The following is a 17,431-nucleotide window of genomic DNA, read 5'->3' on the forward strand; positions in this document are numbered from 1 at the left end:
CGACACACAGACCTTCAAACATTGGTACCAAAAGCCTCTCTTTAATAGAACCAAGGAGGCTTAAAAACACTGCAGTCAATGGCCAACAGGTGAAAATCCCATCCTCTGATCCTCTAAGCTAGGCACAGCTTCTAGTAACTTCAATTAGAAGGTTCTAGCAGGAAAAAGTAGCTGAAGGCCAGGACTCAATTGGTCCCAACAGATAAGACTGGTTCTGTCTGGTCACACCTGGTCTGTGTGCCCGGAGCGGCCTGCTAATGCGCCTCTAAGGAGAGTTATTGCTAGACTTGTGCATCTGAATCCCTGTTGGCCACAGAAGACCCGGTTTCATCATTTTTTAATATTTGAGTTCTGTGTGTCTTCTCTATTTTTTTAACTAAAGACTAAAATTTCAAAGCTATTTAGTGACATCCTCAGGGAAGTAAGCAAGCAGTGACCAAAACCCCCAGACACACCTCTATTTGTAAGAGGCATGGCCTTTAACCTTTTTCTCTGGAGTTAAGAACATTGAAATCTGTAGTGGGGAGCTGTGGGCTGTGTTCCTGCCGCCCCAGCTCCTGGTAGTCTGGCTAGCTTATGCCCCGAAATAACAACACACAAACTGTATTCTTTTAAACACTGCTTGGCCTTTTCTCGGCTAACTCTCGCACCTGGACTATCCCATTTTTCATAATGTGTGTAGCACCCCAAGGTGCGCTTACCGGGAAGATTCTAGCCTACGTCCATCCTGGGTCGGAGCTTCACCGCATCTGCCCAGAGAGGAGAGCTATCCAGTCTGAGCTCACTTCCTCTTCCTCCCAGCATTCTGTTCCGTTTACTCCACCCACCTATGTTCTAACCTATGAGGGCCAAGCAGTTTCTTTATTAATTAACCAATGACCTTCCTCCATCAGAAATCAGTCTCACAGAATGACTTGAATTAAGACAGAAGGTCATATTCCCAGATTCGGTTTTCATAGCCTGCATAATAATTTCAAACATATCATTATAAAATGAAATTACTCTTACATACATATACATAAATAAATAAATTTAACTTACAAAACAGCTCTACCAAATGCTCCTTGCCGTTATCCAAATCCTCTACTCCCCCACTCCTGACTCCTTGTAAAGACTGTAGTGAAACCTGGGAGACTAAAATGTTTATCCTGATTAAAAACATTGACAATTTAATTTTTTGTAAAAGTGGAAAGAGTCATGACCCACACACTTGCCACAACTGACGGCATATCTCATTGGGAACGGCCTTATCGCTGATGTCAGGGCGCTCACTGAGAATGGGATACTGCGGCATGGTGTTGTGCTCTTATTTTCTGGCCAGGCTCTGGTCTCTTCTCTTCCACCCTTCATGCCCTTCATGTACGGCCTCTTGTTAACCTTCCACTTTTCTTTCACTCGGCTTACTGAATCCTCTGAAAGACAAGGAGAGCTGATTTCAAAGAGTGTGGAACCCAAGGATATTTCTGCACATGAAAGCCAATACAGCACACAGTGTTAACAGAGGTAAGACGAGAGTCCCATGCTCATCTCGGGGAACACAGAAACGGCGTTTGAAAGATTACACGCCACTTGATGGTGAGGCATTAACAAAGCAGAGGAGGAAGACCCTCCACTAACACAGTCAACACCATTTATAGAAAGCCAGAGGGTAGGACTCAGAGCAAGTGCGCATACCCCTGCTGGTCAATAAACACACTGCTCATCAACGTAGGACTGGAGGTCATAGGTGTAGGACCCAGCCACAAGAAGCTCAATAGTGGTCTGAGTCTCAGTGGTTTACCCTAAGGTAATACCTGGTTCCAAGAAAGACCAGAAACTGGACCACCAAGAAGCAAATTCCTAATGTGTGTGGAGAGGATCACCTGCCAGCACAACCCATTCCTTTCCACCAGGACAACCCTAGACCAATGTCAGAAATCCCTCACCTCAACCTCTGCTATTATAAAAAAAACCCACCCAGCTGTGCTCAGGGCTCTCAGATCACTAATACACTGGACACACTAGAGCTTGAGTTTGCCAGCTTGTGTAAGAATAAAGGCTCTTTGCTTTTACATATGGGACTCGGTCTCCTTGTTAGTTTTGGGGGGACTCCGCAGATCTGGGTGTAACAATAGGCACACCAAAGGGGTTAAAAACAAAGATATCTCTATTAGAGAAGATATCAAAACATTCTCTGTTAGCAGGGAGCAAACTCTTCAAAAGTTACATTTTATTATTTATTTGTGTGTGTGTGTACATGCGTTTACCTGTGTACATGTCATGTCACACACGTGGAGCTCAGGGGACAACTGACAGAAGTCTACTACACGGGTCCTGGAGGTCAAACTCTGGGTCCTCCTGCTTGGCAGCAGGCACTCTGGTCACTGGGCCAACTTACTGGCCCTACAACATATTACATATAAAAACTAAAAGATTCTCTCTATGTGTCTCTTAGTCTCTCTCTGTGTTTGTGTCTGTCTGTCTGTCTGTCTCTGGGAGATTAGAGTCCATAGTCGCAGGGTAGAGGTAGCAAGCAGACATGGTAGTTGGAACAGGAAGCTAAGAGCTCACATCTTGAAAGACAAACATGAAACAGAGCAAACAGGAAGTAGGGTGGGACTTAGGATAGCAACACCTGTTCCCAGTTACATACTTCCTCCAGCAGAGTCACATCTCCTAACCCTCCCCAAACATCAACACCACCTGGGACCCGGTGTTCAAACACTCAGGACCACGCAGGACATTCTTATTTAAACCACCACAGTCACCTGTGTACATCACTTACCATGAGTAATTCGAAGAGAAAACTAAAATAACTCCATTAACGATACCATGGAAGAGGCTAGAATTGGAACCAAATTGTAATGTGAATAATACTTTATATAGTGGAAGTCAGAAAACAGATTCAAATGAAAGCAAACACTAATAAATGACATCTTGGGTTAATGGGTTGGATGAATAGATATTGGGACGTCCATACTATCAAACCGATCTACAGATTCAAAGTAATCCCTGTCAAACCTTAATACTGTCTACTAGAATTGCATAGATTTGAAACATGCAAAACACTTGGAAAACACACAAAGCTGGAGGACTCAGGTAGGCGAAGATGAAAATATATTAGCAACCTAAAACAACAAAATGAGTATTGTACTGACACAGAAAAAATAAAGCAAGGTAGAGGATCGCAGGACAGTGAGTATTATTAAATATTCACGTCGATGGTCCCAGGATCTTGACACCGTGGGAGTGAGGGGGATAGTCTCTGGGGCGAATGACGATGGGAGAACTGGATGATCACGCAGGTTTGGGCGTTATTGTTCCCCATGTACAGTAATGAACTCAGAATGAATTAAGGAGCTAAAGCCTGTGATTGTAAATTCCTGTAAGAAAAGGTAGGAAAGTATTAATGAGATTGTATTTCGCCCTGACTCATTGGATGTGTGGTGAAAAGCACTGTGAAGACAGTAAGTAGGCGACCGAGGCTCGGTGAACGTTGAAGGTGTTTTTCTGCGGTGAGAGTTGAGAGTGAATGCAGAGCTGCGGCTTAGGCTGAGGATCTGTCGGGCGGTTTGGGAGTGTTTCCCGGGGAGCCCGGCAGGGGTGGCACGAGAGGACATCGTGTCCAGAAGTTGAGAGACTGTGTGGTTTCCTTAGAAACAGTGTGTAGAAGGCTAGGGTTGTGCTGAGGCTTCCATTACAGGAACGTGGATTTAGTTGTGCCCCTAAAGTTCGGCTCTCTCCCTTCAGGGGTGGAGCTATTGACGTCACCTAGATCTTCCTCAACTACAAGTATTACAGCCATTATTCCTGCCGGTTCTGGTGGCGCAGACCGGTAGGATATGCTGAAGGAGGCAGAGGCAGGTGGATCTGGAGTTCGAGGCCAGCCTGGACTACACATTTTTTTCCTTCAATTTTCAACAACAATTCTTCAGTCTATGTCTACAACATCCACAAACAACTAACAACGCCCAACACTCACAAGACAGCTCACCATTCTCCTTACACCGGGATCCTGCTTGCTTACCCGCGTGCCCGCACCAGCCCCTCCAGACTCACAGGCGCCAGCTACACATGCTGCTCACAAGCTCCTGCCCATGCACTCGCCGACCCTCACTCATGCCCATTAGAGCCATTGTCTCAAACAATAAAGTCATTATAGAATCTGCCCATTTTTGAGCTTAAGGCAGATGCCCACTGGAACTCAGAATAAGTATGATGAACATATTATGACTTTCCAAAATCTAGTAAATGAAATACATCCCTTTGCCAATTTTTATTCCTTTGCATACCTTTATCATTTTTTTTGCAAGTAAAGGAATTTGATTATAAAAGGAACAAACAGGACAGCTTTTTATATTTTTCTTAGCTTGTTGCCAAGTAACAGAATTTTTTTCTTTCATCCCCTACTGTTACCATGAAGTATCTTAAGAAATTTAGAGACTTTCAACACACTTCCTATTAACAATGGGAGGGAGTTCCAGTGAATATTGAAATCGTCCACGTTTAATTTCCAATTCCTTAAAACACCCAACCCTAAAGTAGGAGAAACATAAGACAAACAAACAAAAAACAAAAACAAATGAAACAAAAACAAAAAACAAACAAAAAACCACTGCCTTAACATGATATAAGAAAATGAACAGATCAGTTGAAGGTTGTGTGCTACATCGATAGTTAAACATTTTGTTGCTAGAATGAAGCAAATCAAGCTTTCACCCAACACCCAAATATTTTGTATCCTGAGTGGAATCCATTTTTATCTCCCTAAGAAAACTGGAACCTTAGTTGACTCTGTAGACTTTTGGTTGAGGTAAAACATATCTACTTCTCTATTCCTAAAATATAAGGGCTGGATATTAGCCACACCTGTTGACAATAATCTTGAGTAAGCATAGGTGAGACATTTCTTTGCGGTAAAAACACAATAACATTAAAAGAATAGAGATTAGTTCCAACTCTCTGAATAGAGTCAAGTTCCAGCTCACTGACCTTTGGTCAAGGTGGAAATAGGCTCATATATTTGGGCTCCACAGTAATTGATCGTTTTTTTGTTGTTGTTGTTGTTGGTTTTTGTTTGTTTGTTTGTTTGTTTTTTTTGCTAATGGTCCAGGCAATCCAGTATAAGATCGAATATAAGTAATATAAAGTGGGAAATTTCTTTTTCAGATTATCTGTTGTAGTTGCACCAATAATAAAGGTAATTCTGAATCATTAGGAATAGGTTTAACAGTCTCTATAAGCAACACAACTCTTTTTACATATTGAGAATTAGTAATTATGTAGAGAGGTTCCTTAAAATCTAGTAAAACCATCAGAATGGTGCACAGCTCTGAGTTTTGGATTGAGTCATGTGGACTTTGAACAACCTTACTGTTGTTTCCTGCTTTATAAAAAGACATTTCTGATTTGTTTGCACCAGTATAAAATGTAACAGCCCCAGAAATAGGTGCCCTTCTCACTATGCAGGGAAGAATGCAGTTAGGTCTTTTTATGAACTGAATTTGCTTACTCTTTGGATACTTGTTGTTAATATTTTTAAAGAAACTACTACAAGCTCTTTGCCAATCATCATTAATCCCCCACATTTTCCTAGTTTCAGCATTGGTATATGGTATATACCATAATCTTAGCTGGATCCATACCTGACAATTGACAACGTCTTAATCTTCCTTGTATACTTAGTTTAGAAACTTTTTTATATGGGTCTTTGATTTTTTACTGTTTGTGAGCTAAGAAAATCCATTCCAAAATATTATTCTCTCTCTCTGCATAACAAGCCCAGTATGGAAATGATTTGAAGGTAAAATTGCCAAAATAAACCTCTTTGTGATGTCTAATCTATCCATATAGGCTTTTGAATTTTTGTTCTAGCAGGGTCAATTTTTTGTCAGCCTCGGCTGTTAACTATCTTGGATTGTTTAACTCTGCGTCACCTTGCAAAATTTGAAACAAATTAATTTTTGAGAACACAGTCCAATTGTAGGCCACAACTAGTTGATATCTCCTAATTGTTGTAATAGGAGCGGCAGGGCTGCGTCCCCGGCACCCAGCCGCCCACATGGCTAGCTTATGCCCCGAAATAATTACATGGAAACTGTATTCTTTTAATCACTGCCTGGCCCATTAGTTCCAGCCTCTTATTGGCTAGCTCTTACATATTGATCTAACCCATTTCTAATATTCTGTGTAGCACCATGTTCTGGTGGCTTACCAGGGAGATCTTAACCTGCGTCTGTGTCTGGAGTGGGAGAATCATGGCGACTCCTGACTCGGCTTCTTTCTCCCAGCATTCTGTTCTGTCTACTCCGCCTACCTAATTTTCTGTCCTATTAAAGGGCTAAGGCAGTTTCTTTATTTAACCAATGAAATTAACTCTTCCATCACCTAATAGCCTCTGAAAATCATTAAGAGTATGCAATCAATCTCTCCTAATTTGTGCCTTCTGTTGTTGAATTTTTAGCTTACTTAATTTATAACCTAAATAGTTTAGAGAATCTCCTCTTTGTACTTTTTTATAATTTTTTAGATCTGTAATCTCCAATAAGGTAAATTTTTGTGTATTGCATTAAACATTCTTTTTAAAGTATCTGTATCAGAAACATCCAATAAAATAGTGTCCAGATAATTGAGGAAAATGTTTAGGTACTGCTTTAAGTGGTTGATTTACAAACTATTGACTCAAAGCTTAGCCATTTACCATACCCTGTGGAAGGATATTCCAGTGATAGCTCCTTAACTGATTGAGAAATATTATAAGTGGGAACTGTAAAAGCTAATTTTTTTTCTATCCTGTTCTTGTAAAGGAATAGTAAAAAAGCGATCCTGCTAATCAATAACTATAATAGGCCAGTTTGGGGCAATAAAGAAGGTAAAGGGACCCCAGTCTGTAAAGGTCTCGTATGTTGAATTATTTTTTAATAGTTCTTAGGTCAGTTAACATTTTTCATTTTTCAGATTTTTTTTAAAGAACTGGTGTTTTTTTTTATTTTTATTTTTTATTTTCTCCACTCCCTTCCCTATGTATACAGCATACATGGCCAGAAGGGGGCAGCAGATCTCATTACAGATGGTTGGGAGCCACCGTGTCTGACCTGTCTGAGGTCCAGTTATTCCAGAGTCCTGAAAAAATCATGGGCGGGAGAGAGAACCGAGACTAAGCAAGATTCTTTTGTCAAGGTCTTGTTTATTGAAGCAAGCTTTTGTCTTAAATACTCCTCCTGTGAGGAACTCGGGCAAGTGGAAAGGGGAAGGGAAGGAGGGACTAGGCAGCTCGGCAGCTCAGTGGAGTAGTTTCAAGGTCAGCAGTTAGAGCACCTGCTGTTAGCGATAAGCGGCAGACAATGAGGACACTCTGTGGTGTTTTTTGGAGCTTGAGTCTCTAAGAATAGCACACAATATTTTAGTTAACTTTAGGTTTCTATTTCTAGGCCCTGTGAGAAAGGAGAGGCCCCAAATGGCCCCTAACAACATGTAATTGCTGGGAACTGAACTCAGGACCTCTAGGAGAGCAGCCCATGCTCTTAACCTCTGAGCCATTTCTCCAACCTGAATTTTTTTTTTTTTAATACAAACACTGGGGTATTTTAAGGACTAGTAGTTTCTTCAGTGTGTTTGCTTCTAACTGTTTCTAACTGTTCTTTCACAAGTTCCTAAAACGCCTGTAATTGTTCTTTAGTCAAGGGCCACTGCTCTATCCACACAGGCAGAGCAGTGGGGCTGTCAGCAGTGGCCCCTGCTATAAATCTGGACAGCCCATTGCTGTCCTGTTTGCCTTTGTATAACTTGCAGAGCCTGCGACCTTCCTTTATACTTTTTCCTGATGCCCCTTCCAGAAATATATCCCAATTTAAAAATCAAATTACAAGCTGATTCTGAAATTGTAGGAATATTAATTTGAGGTCCCCATTGTTGTAACAAATCTCTTCTTCATAGATCTATGGCCATATCAGCCACATAGGCTTCAAAATGTTTACCTGTCCTTCAGGCACTATACATTTAACCCATTTTACACAGTTTTACTTGAGATAAGGTTCCAATACCCACAGTTGAGTGGAGACTTCTTGTAGAGGCCAGTTTAGATTCTAGGATTCTTGTGAAATTATAGATACATCCTCACCAGAATCCAATAATATTTAATCTTAACCCCATTTAATTTTACTTTCAATTTGAGCCTTTCATCATTAATGCCCATTTGCCAAAATATACTTTTCAGTCCTTCCCAAGCCTCCTGTCCTCATCACTGGAGCTGCTTAGACTTTTAGCTATGGGAGTGTCAGCAACTGAGCGATTCTATCACCAGCTTCTGTTTGCACACTCCTTTCTACATGTGCCATAATTGTAATTTCTCCCTGGTAATCCTCATCTGTAATTTCCTTGAGCTTTTGGACTGCTTCTACCAAAAATCATTCCTACTGTTCCTTGGGGGAAGGGGACCATACACCCCAGTGGCTATCTTCTAACAAGGGATCTGTGGGGACAAAGTTAGATGTCTGCCCGCTGCCAATTCTAAAGCAGTGCTCCCTGAAGCAGCAAGCATTAAACCTCTATTGCTGAGTCTGTGTTCCCTGGTGGCTCTGTTGATGAGGCACACAATTGCTGACGGGAATCTGAGAGCTCTTGTCTGTTAATGGGCCCCAGCTAGGCCCCTCATCCAGTTTCCTGAAGGTAAAGGACTACCGTGCACATCTCTCTTTGATCTAACTCCTTAGTCCGGTATTTATCTTTCCCACATCTCTTACAAATTCCTGAGGAATGAGGCTTCTATACGATCATCCTCTAAAGGGTATCCCTTCTTGTAACAGACCGGTAACAGGCTTTCCTTAAATGTCCCAGTCTCCCACAGTTGAAACATCTTGTGTTCGGGATTTAAGGCCTTTAGCTATAGCTTATCCAACCATATTAGCATCATATTCTGCGGAGCGAATATCAGCAGTAGGCTTTAACCCACTCCTCCGAAGGAGCTCCCTGAGCCTTCAAGGGCCTTATGGCCTTTGGCATTCTGAAGTAGCATTCTCAAAAGCCAAAGATTCAGATAAAACCTTTCTAACATCTGGATCAGCTGCTGTTCTATGCACTGCTGAAGTTAATCTTTGTAAAAAAAAAAAAAAAAAAAAAAGGCAGTGTAGATGTCTTCTGCACTTTGTGCGTCTTTTGATCTTTTCCCTGGCTCCTCCACCTTATCCAGTGCCCTTAAAGCCACTAGGGGACACTGCACTACAGAGGCATCCAACTACCTTTGTCTTTGGACATTAGCATACTGTCCCTCTCCTCTAGTCTGACTGCCCTGTTTCACAGCCTCAGCTTCCTCTCTCTGCCAAGTAAGCCAATTGAGGATTAGCTTCTAGTATAGCTGCCAAGAGGTCCTTCCAATCTTACGGAGTATCTCTATTCTGAGTAGCCCAGTTGCTTAAAAACCTGTCTTACACACGGAAAATGCTTTCCATAAGCTACTCCTGCTTCTTTTAATCCGTTCAGACCTTTAAGTCCGTAGGTCTCCAATCAACCTGAACATACCCTTGAGGCTGCTGATCATTTGCATAATACCTGGGAACACCTGTGGAGGTGTCCTTACGCCCCTAGGCAACCATTCCTCAAATCCCTCAAAAGGGGGGACCTACAATTAAACATTTCCCTTTCTTCTGTAGGGAAATTTTTCCTTTCAATTCTCTCCTCCTGAAATTCTACTGGGAATATTTCCCTTGCATCTCCGTAGTTTTTCTTTTCTTTACTGGGAAGTTTCCTTTTTTGTCTTTTGTCTCTGGAGTTTTTGTGTTTTTAAACGTGCAGTCTTCTTCTCAACCATTCTAATCCCTAAATCTGTTATTTCTAACGAAGGCGGAGGAAGAGTCATCTCCTGTGTCGTGGTTTTCCTCACTTTTACTGTCCTCTGAAACAGCTTTCTTACAGACCTGTGAAAGAACATTCTCCTCTGCTGGCTGACCGTTTCTAGCCCAAGTTTCTTCCCTTTTACTTTCCTGTTCTCCTTCTGATGCAGCTTTAAGTGACTCCTTACTCTGCAACGGCTCCAGAGCGTTTGATATTAAATTACATAAAGTACAAAATTTTAATGGTGTGAGCTCTCCTTTTTGATGAGCTCTCTTCAAAGCTCACAGAACTTGCTTCCATCCTTCAGTTTCAATTGACAGTGAGGAGTTGCATTGAAACCACTTGTAATAGCATTTGATTAACATCAAAAGCTCTGTAGCCGTTTTTCGTTCACTTTCACTTCATTTCCCTTTAACAGGTATTTTAATAGCTGCATAAACTGTCGCCCCTGAGATGGGAAGTTTCCCATGACCCTGCCAGTCCCGGGATCCTCTGACAGTGAGAGCATTCCTCCTAGTTCTCAAAGCCCCGCTTTTCTGTCCTTCAAGCCCCAGTTGGGCGACAAAATGACGCGAATATTTTTGGCGCAGGTCTGAGAAATGAAGACTTCAGAGACACGTGAGAATGAACGTAGCCTCTGCGACTTCAGGAGGCTCAGTCTCAGAGAACTGAAGCGCTTTCCCTTCGCCTCTCAGCATCTTTTCTTCCCCCCTGTGTTTACATTTTAGCTAGTTGATTTCCATATCTCAAAACAAACTGATAGAAACTTCTGACAATACAATGTCAGGTGCAAATACCAAATTCACGAGGTACCACGGTTTTCCGGGTTTCCTCTAAACCAAGTTTTGCATAGGCTCTCTATCCATGGGAAATGAAAAGTCTTTACGGCCCAACAAACTTCTCTGCGGACGCAATAATCCAAATCAGACCAAATTAAACAAAATTAGAAAAAGCCCAGGTTTAATGGACGCCAGCACTGGTAAGATTCACACAGAGCAGCAAGAGGTCTTTGTAACACAATGGAAGTCCTAGGGGCTGTGTGAAAATTCCGGGGCCAGTCCAGGTATAACCCAGGGGAGTCCAAGGGCTACTGAAGGTTTTGCTTGCTCTCCCTCTGGCCTGGTGACGGAGGGAAATTATACCACATAATGTGAGTGTTTTCTATACTGGAAGTCAGAAAACACTGCGGAGTCAAGTTAAAGCACACTAATAAATGACATCTTGGGTTAATGGATTGGATGAAAAAATATTGTCATGGCCATACTAACAAAGCGATCTACAGATGCAAAGCAATCCCTATCAAAACCTTAATACTGTCTACTAGAACTGCATAGATTTGAAACATACAAAACACTTGGAAAACACGCAAAGTTGGAGGATTTAGGTAGGCTTATGCGAAAATATAAACAACCTATAAAAACAAAACAACCTATAAAAAAAGGAAACCTATAGAAACAAAATATGTATGATACTGACATAGAGAAAAATAAACCAAAGTAAAAGATTAGAGAACAATGAGTATTATCAAATGTTCACTTATACGGTCTCACGATTCTGACAAGGGTACCAAAAGCACACCGGGGAGTGAGGGGGGACAGTCTATTGGGCCAATGACGACGGGAGAAATGAATGAGCACGCAGGTTTGGGTGTTATTGTTCACCATACACAGCAATGAAGTCAGAATATATGAAGGAGCTAAAAGCGTACGATTGTAAATTTCTGTAAGAAAAGGTATAAAAGTACTATTGAGATTGTATTTTGCGCTGACTCGTTGGATGTGTGGTGAAAAGCAGTGTGAAGACTGAGGCTCGGTGAACGTTGAAGGTGTTTTTCTGCGGTGAGAGTTGAGATTGACTGCAGAGCTGCGGTTTAGGCTGAGGAGCTGTCGGGTGGATTGGGAGCGTTTCCCGGGGAGGCCGGCAGGGGTGGCTCGAGCGGGCTTCGTCTCCAGGAGTTGTGAGGCTGCGGTTCCTCAGAAACAGTGGCGGCATTGTAGTGTGCGGAAGACATGGGACCTACAGAGGTTTGCATTAGAGGAAGGTTGGGTTTAAAACTACAACTAAGATTTTGCCCTCCTTCTCTGAGGGCGGGGCCAGTGGCGTCATTGCAGTTCCTCCTCAAGTAGCAATTTATCAACCCTCGGTCTTGCCGGTTCTGGTGGCGCAGGCCGGTAGGATTTGCTGAAGGAGGCAGAGGCAGGTGGATCTGGAGTTCGAGGCCAGCCTGGACTACACATTTTTTTGCCGCCAAGAAAATAGCCACAGTACATGAAACACTAAAGTACCAACACCCACTAAAAATCCTACACCCACGAAGCCTCTCTGTACCCTCTTCTCACCCTGATTGCGCTCGGCTACCGACACCCAGCCTGCTCCAGCTTCTGCAGACACGCAGGCGCCTTTTCCACAGCTCTGCTCAAAAGCCCTTGCCCACGCACCCACTCCCACGCTGGATCCCTGTGCTTGTCCACGCCCGCGCTCCGCACGCCTCTGCCTGGCATGCTCCCTTCCCTACAATCCCCCTCCTCGGCCATCCCGACCGTTAGGTTCATTTTCTCTAGTTCTGGCCGTTAAGGGTCTTCTTCTTGACGTCAGCTTCAGGGCTCACTGTGTGGGGTCACAGGGCACATAGCCAGAGATCCTCAGCCGCAAGGCCTATGATACACAGCTTTGCCCTCCTGTGTGCCCTATTCACTTCGCATGATGATGACCTCTTTTTATCTTTGTGCCCAGTGCATTTTCTCCCTCCGGCCCCCAGCTCTTGCTGGTGACCCCACAGCCTCTCCCTATGCTCCTCTTCTCCTCCTACACCTCTCCTCTGATAATAACAAAGGTCGATAGCTCACGAATACCCTCAAGTCATCAGGACACGCGCGTTCTCATCATCTTTCATCTCCGAAGTTTCTTGTGCTGAGCTGTCCCTCGATACTCACCGGCCCTTAGGGATTTCTCCCTTCCCAGACCCCTGTAGTAGCCTCAGGGTCCACATGCAGGGGCCAGGACTTGGTGTCATGGCAGCCACTGTGCCCTGACAAAGGCCCTACTGTGTCAAGGCTGGCCTTTGGGGAGGAGCCCTGTGTTGTCTCCTAGTGTTCAGGCCTCCTTCTGACTTTGTTTTTGTCTCAGGCGTGCAGCCATCAGGGCCCCAGCGTCCTCTGTGCTTCTGCTGCTAGCGGGTAGCGATGAGGTGGATGGTGATTCGTGTGGCTATGGAATCTCCAGGTCTTCCTAGGTGTGGATGGTGGGTGGGAGACCCTTGCTGCTGAAGAATGCCTGGCCCTGCCTATGCACTCACGGCACAACTGCTGACTTAGATGAACCTAGCACACAGGATACACCATGAAAGACCTGATTAACAGTGCTCCCAAACAGCAGGAAGCAGTTTGGACAAAACCACACCCATATTCCCAAATATTGTTTGTAGGTGCTTCTTTACATTTATGTGTGGGGATATGCTATGGAGATTTGCATTGGTATGGATCTTGGTTTATTGATAAAAATATAAGGTCAATCTTGTTATATGTATATTTCTACTCTTGATTAAGGCATTGTGATTGTGCAGTCCATTTAAAAATGTGATGTGTAATTAAGAAATATAGGTTAATATATAATCACCTATAATAGTCAAGATTTTCTAGATGTACAGAGATGTATTTCAGATTGGTAGTCATTTTTCAAACCTTTCAAAGACTACAGAATATGGCATTTATAATGTTTTAAAAACTTATGCAAAGTTCAAAATGTCATTGTTTTTTACCGCTTTGTAGTACTCTAATGAAAAAGCATGGGATCAAACCGGACTCTGAACGTGGCAGACAATGAGGGCTGACTGAGAAGCCGAGGACAATGGCACTGGGTTTTGATCCTACTGCATGTACTGGCTTTGAGGGAGCCTAGTCTGTTTAGATGCGCACCTTCCTGGACCTGGATGGAGCAGGGAGGACCTTGGACTTCCCACAGGGCAGGGAACCCTGACTGCTCTTTGGACTGGAGAAGGAGTGGGGGGAGAGGGAGGGAAATTGGAAGTGGGGAGGAGGCAGAAAATTTTAATAATAAAATAAAATAAAAACAACTTATGGCTTTCATGACAATGACACTCATCCGCTCCTGGCAGCACAAGCTACTTCAAGAGGAAGATGGGTATCAAAGACCCTCCTTATGGAGTTTGCTGGCCATTTGGGCAAGATACTGCTCTTGCCTGGACTGCATAATTGGACATGCAGGACCCACAGAGAAATGACTGCTGAACTTGTCTAAAGGTGAGATGATCCTTCAGAATTCCTGATCCATGAGGGAGTCTGTGGGACATTTTGCAGGACACAGAAGAAAATGGCTGAGAAACTGCCAATATAGGTAGAACGGTCTTTGAAATTTCCTGCTTCATGGAAAAGTCTGCTGGATACTGAAGGCCCGTAGGCTGAAGACAGATGACCCAATGGTGCGGAAGAACTTTGGGTGACTGTTCAGGTAGCACATTGTCTCTGTCAATTCAAGAGTTTTGGAAGTTGCTTACAATAAACTTCCTGGTTCGAGGTCATCCTGGACTACAAGAGCTAGTTCCAGGAGAGGAACCAAAAGATCCGGAGAAACCCTGTCTCGAAAAATCAAAATAAATAAATAAATAAATAATAAACTTCCTGTTTACTTGGATAATATTATGTCCTTCTGGAGTCTTTGATAGAATTGAAGAATACATAAGACAGTTACAGTTATAGTTTTCCTCAGTTATGATAAAAGATAAAGTAGATATAAATATTGTAACTGTAATTCTTGCTTGATACGTGTTTTGTTACATGTAATTTTACTATGGTAAAGTTGTTTAACCAGAAAAGGTGAAGTGGTGTGGGAGGTCCTTCTGTCTATGTTGCTCTTATTGGTTAATGAATAAAAAAAACTGTGTTGGCCCGTTGATAGGGCAGAACTTAGGTAGGCGGAAAAACTGGACTGAATGTTAGGAGGAAGAAGGCAGAATCAGAGAGACGCCATGGACCCGCCAGAGTCAGACATCCCTAATCTTTCCCAGTAAGCCACTGCCTAGTGGCAATATACAGATTAATAGAAATGGGTTTAATTAATGTACTAGTTAGCCAATAACAAGCAGAGAGCCAAACAGTGATTTAATTAATACAGTTTCTTTGTGATTATTTCAGGGATAAGCTAGCTGGGCAGCCGGGACGAACAAGAGAACCCTCCAATAGAAGGTTGTGAGCTACTTCCATAGTTAAATATTCTGTTGTTAGAACAAAACAAGTCACACTCACACCCTAGACCAAAACATTCTGTAGACAAACCACTCCCCGTGTGGAATCCAATGTTATCTCTTTAAAGAAACTGGAATTGTAGTTGGATCCTAGACTTTTGTTAGGGGCAGGAACATATGTACTTCTCTATTCCTGAAGAACAAGGTCTGGCTATTAGCCACACTGTCGACAATAACCTTGAGAGAGCAGAACAGGAAAAGAAATGTACAAAGATGCCTTAGAAGGCAGGGGCCCTGACAGGATTCACAAAACAGTAACAAGACACATACTGACATACTGGGGCCAGGCGTAGGGGCCCTCCTTTAATCCCAGCACTAGAACCGCAGAGGCAGGAGAATCTGAAAGCCATCCTTGAACTAATAGCTAATAACTAATTAAATCCCTTATCTCTTCCTTTTCCGTCCCCCATACTTGAAAATTAAAAGTAAACCATTTCTCAGTTTTTCTTTTATTAGGATATAGGCACAGAATGAGATTGTATAACGGTAAAGTGGACGTGTCTCGAATTTTTGAGGACTCCCTTGCTGTTGTGCAGAACGGCCACGACAGCTTTCATTCCCACCAGTGTAGGCACTTGATCTTTTCTCTGTATCCTCATGAGCACTCATCTCTGTTTTGTATTATAATTGACAGGAGGCGGGATTGGAATTGCATCCTCTGGATGTGACTTAGAGGTGCAGATAGTTTATGTGGATAAACACTGACTCATTTCTGACAGGGCTCAGTGACCACCTGTGACATATGAGTTAGATCTGAGGTTTCACAAGCCTTCCTGGTGAAATTTCACCTCCATAGCTGGAGTTCAGAGATGCTCTCAGTAGGATCTGATCCAATAGTAAATTAAGACTGCAGTGGAAGTGATGGAGACAGGAAATCTAACTATTTGGGGTCATGGGAAAACATTCTATCCAATGTGCCTTGAGGGTCACTTGATTTCATATGTGTGAGAGATGACTCAGGAGCCACCATGAAGGACTCAGTTCATCTTGTACAGAGCCATAAAGTTGTTGCCAATACCATGCCAAGTTGTTAACCACGCCAGGAGGTGAGCGTGCAAATGATAATTTATGGCACTATTTCCTTCAGATTTGTGCTCTGATGTTGTCGTTGTGTTACTGAAATAACAAAGGTATCATCGTCCTGTCCTAACATAGTTTGTGCCTGCCTGGTCATCCTCAGCCTTCCACCTCCAACAGCCACATTCACAGTGTTGATGCTTCTGGAACTATCTGCGACCTTGCCTATGGTTCATTATGTATTGTATAGTGTCTGAAAAATACCCACGAGCCTGGTAAAGAATAAAGATGTTACTAGGGAACTCTAAATCCCTCGGTAATATACCTCCCCAGGACTGAGGTAATTATGGTTTTGTCTTTTTAAATACTGTACTCCTGAGCTCAGGCACCAAGAAACATCCCAGAGGTGTGAGTCCATTCATGTCTGGCTATTAATAAAGGTTCTAAACATTTAATTATTTTTTCTTTTCTTTTTTTTTTTTTTTTTAAAGATTTACCTATTATGTATAGGGTTCTACCTGCATGTATGCCTGCAGGCCAGAAGAGGGTGCCAGATCTTATTATATGGTTGCTAGGAATTGAACCCCAGACCTCTAACCTCTGAGCCATCTTTCCTGCCCCACGTTCATGCTTGTCAGGAACTATCTCATGTGGACCATTTCATCACCGGGTATCTTAGTCAGGTTTTCGTTGCTATGATAAACACCATGACCAAAAGCAATTTGGGAAGGAAAGCGTTTGTTTCAGTTTATATTTTAGCCTTTGAAGGAAAGTCAGGTGAAGAATTTAGGACAGGAACCTGGAGGCAGGAACTGAAGTAGAAGCCAAGGATGAAGGCTGCTTACTGACTTGTTCCTCCAGCCTTGCTCGGTTTGCCTTCTTATACTATGCAGGATCACGTTCTCAGGGAGCCTACATCATCACCTACAGTGGGGGCCCTGTTATATCAATCATAAAATGGCAACAGGCTAGCTTACACTCCAGTTTCATGGAGGTGTTTTCTTAGCTGAGTCTCACTCTGCACAGATGAGCCTAGCTTGTGTCGGGTTGGTAAGAGGTTAGCTAACTGACCAGATTTCCCCTCTCATTTTGTCTTTCCACAGAGAGAAGTCAGCTAAGACACAGTTTAAGCTCAAGTTTATGCAGCAAAGCAAAGGAACTCAAACTCCAGAATAATATCAAAGCAGGCGAGACTGGAGGTGGGTGGCAGCCCACTGGGCTCTACATGGTGGAGGTTTGTAAAGTTTCTGATGGTCCCATCTCTCTCATACCAATATCAAGTTCCTCCCTTTGGGAGCCAGCTTCATTTATCTTACTCTGCTGAAATTGTTCCAGGGCCAAGATGTC

This window comes from Chionomys nivalis, chromosome 1, assembly GCF_950005125.1.
Source record: "Chionomys nivalis chromosome 1, mChiNiv1.1, whole genome shotgun sequence".
NCBI classification, from domain to species: Eukaryota; Metazoa; Chordata; class Mammalia; order Rodentia; family Cricetidae; genus Chionomys; species Chionomys nivalis.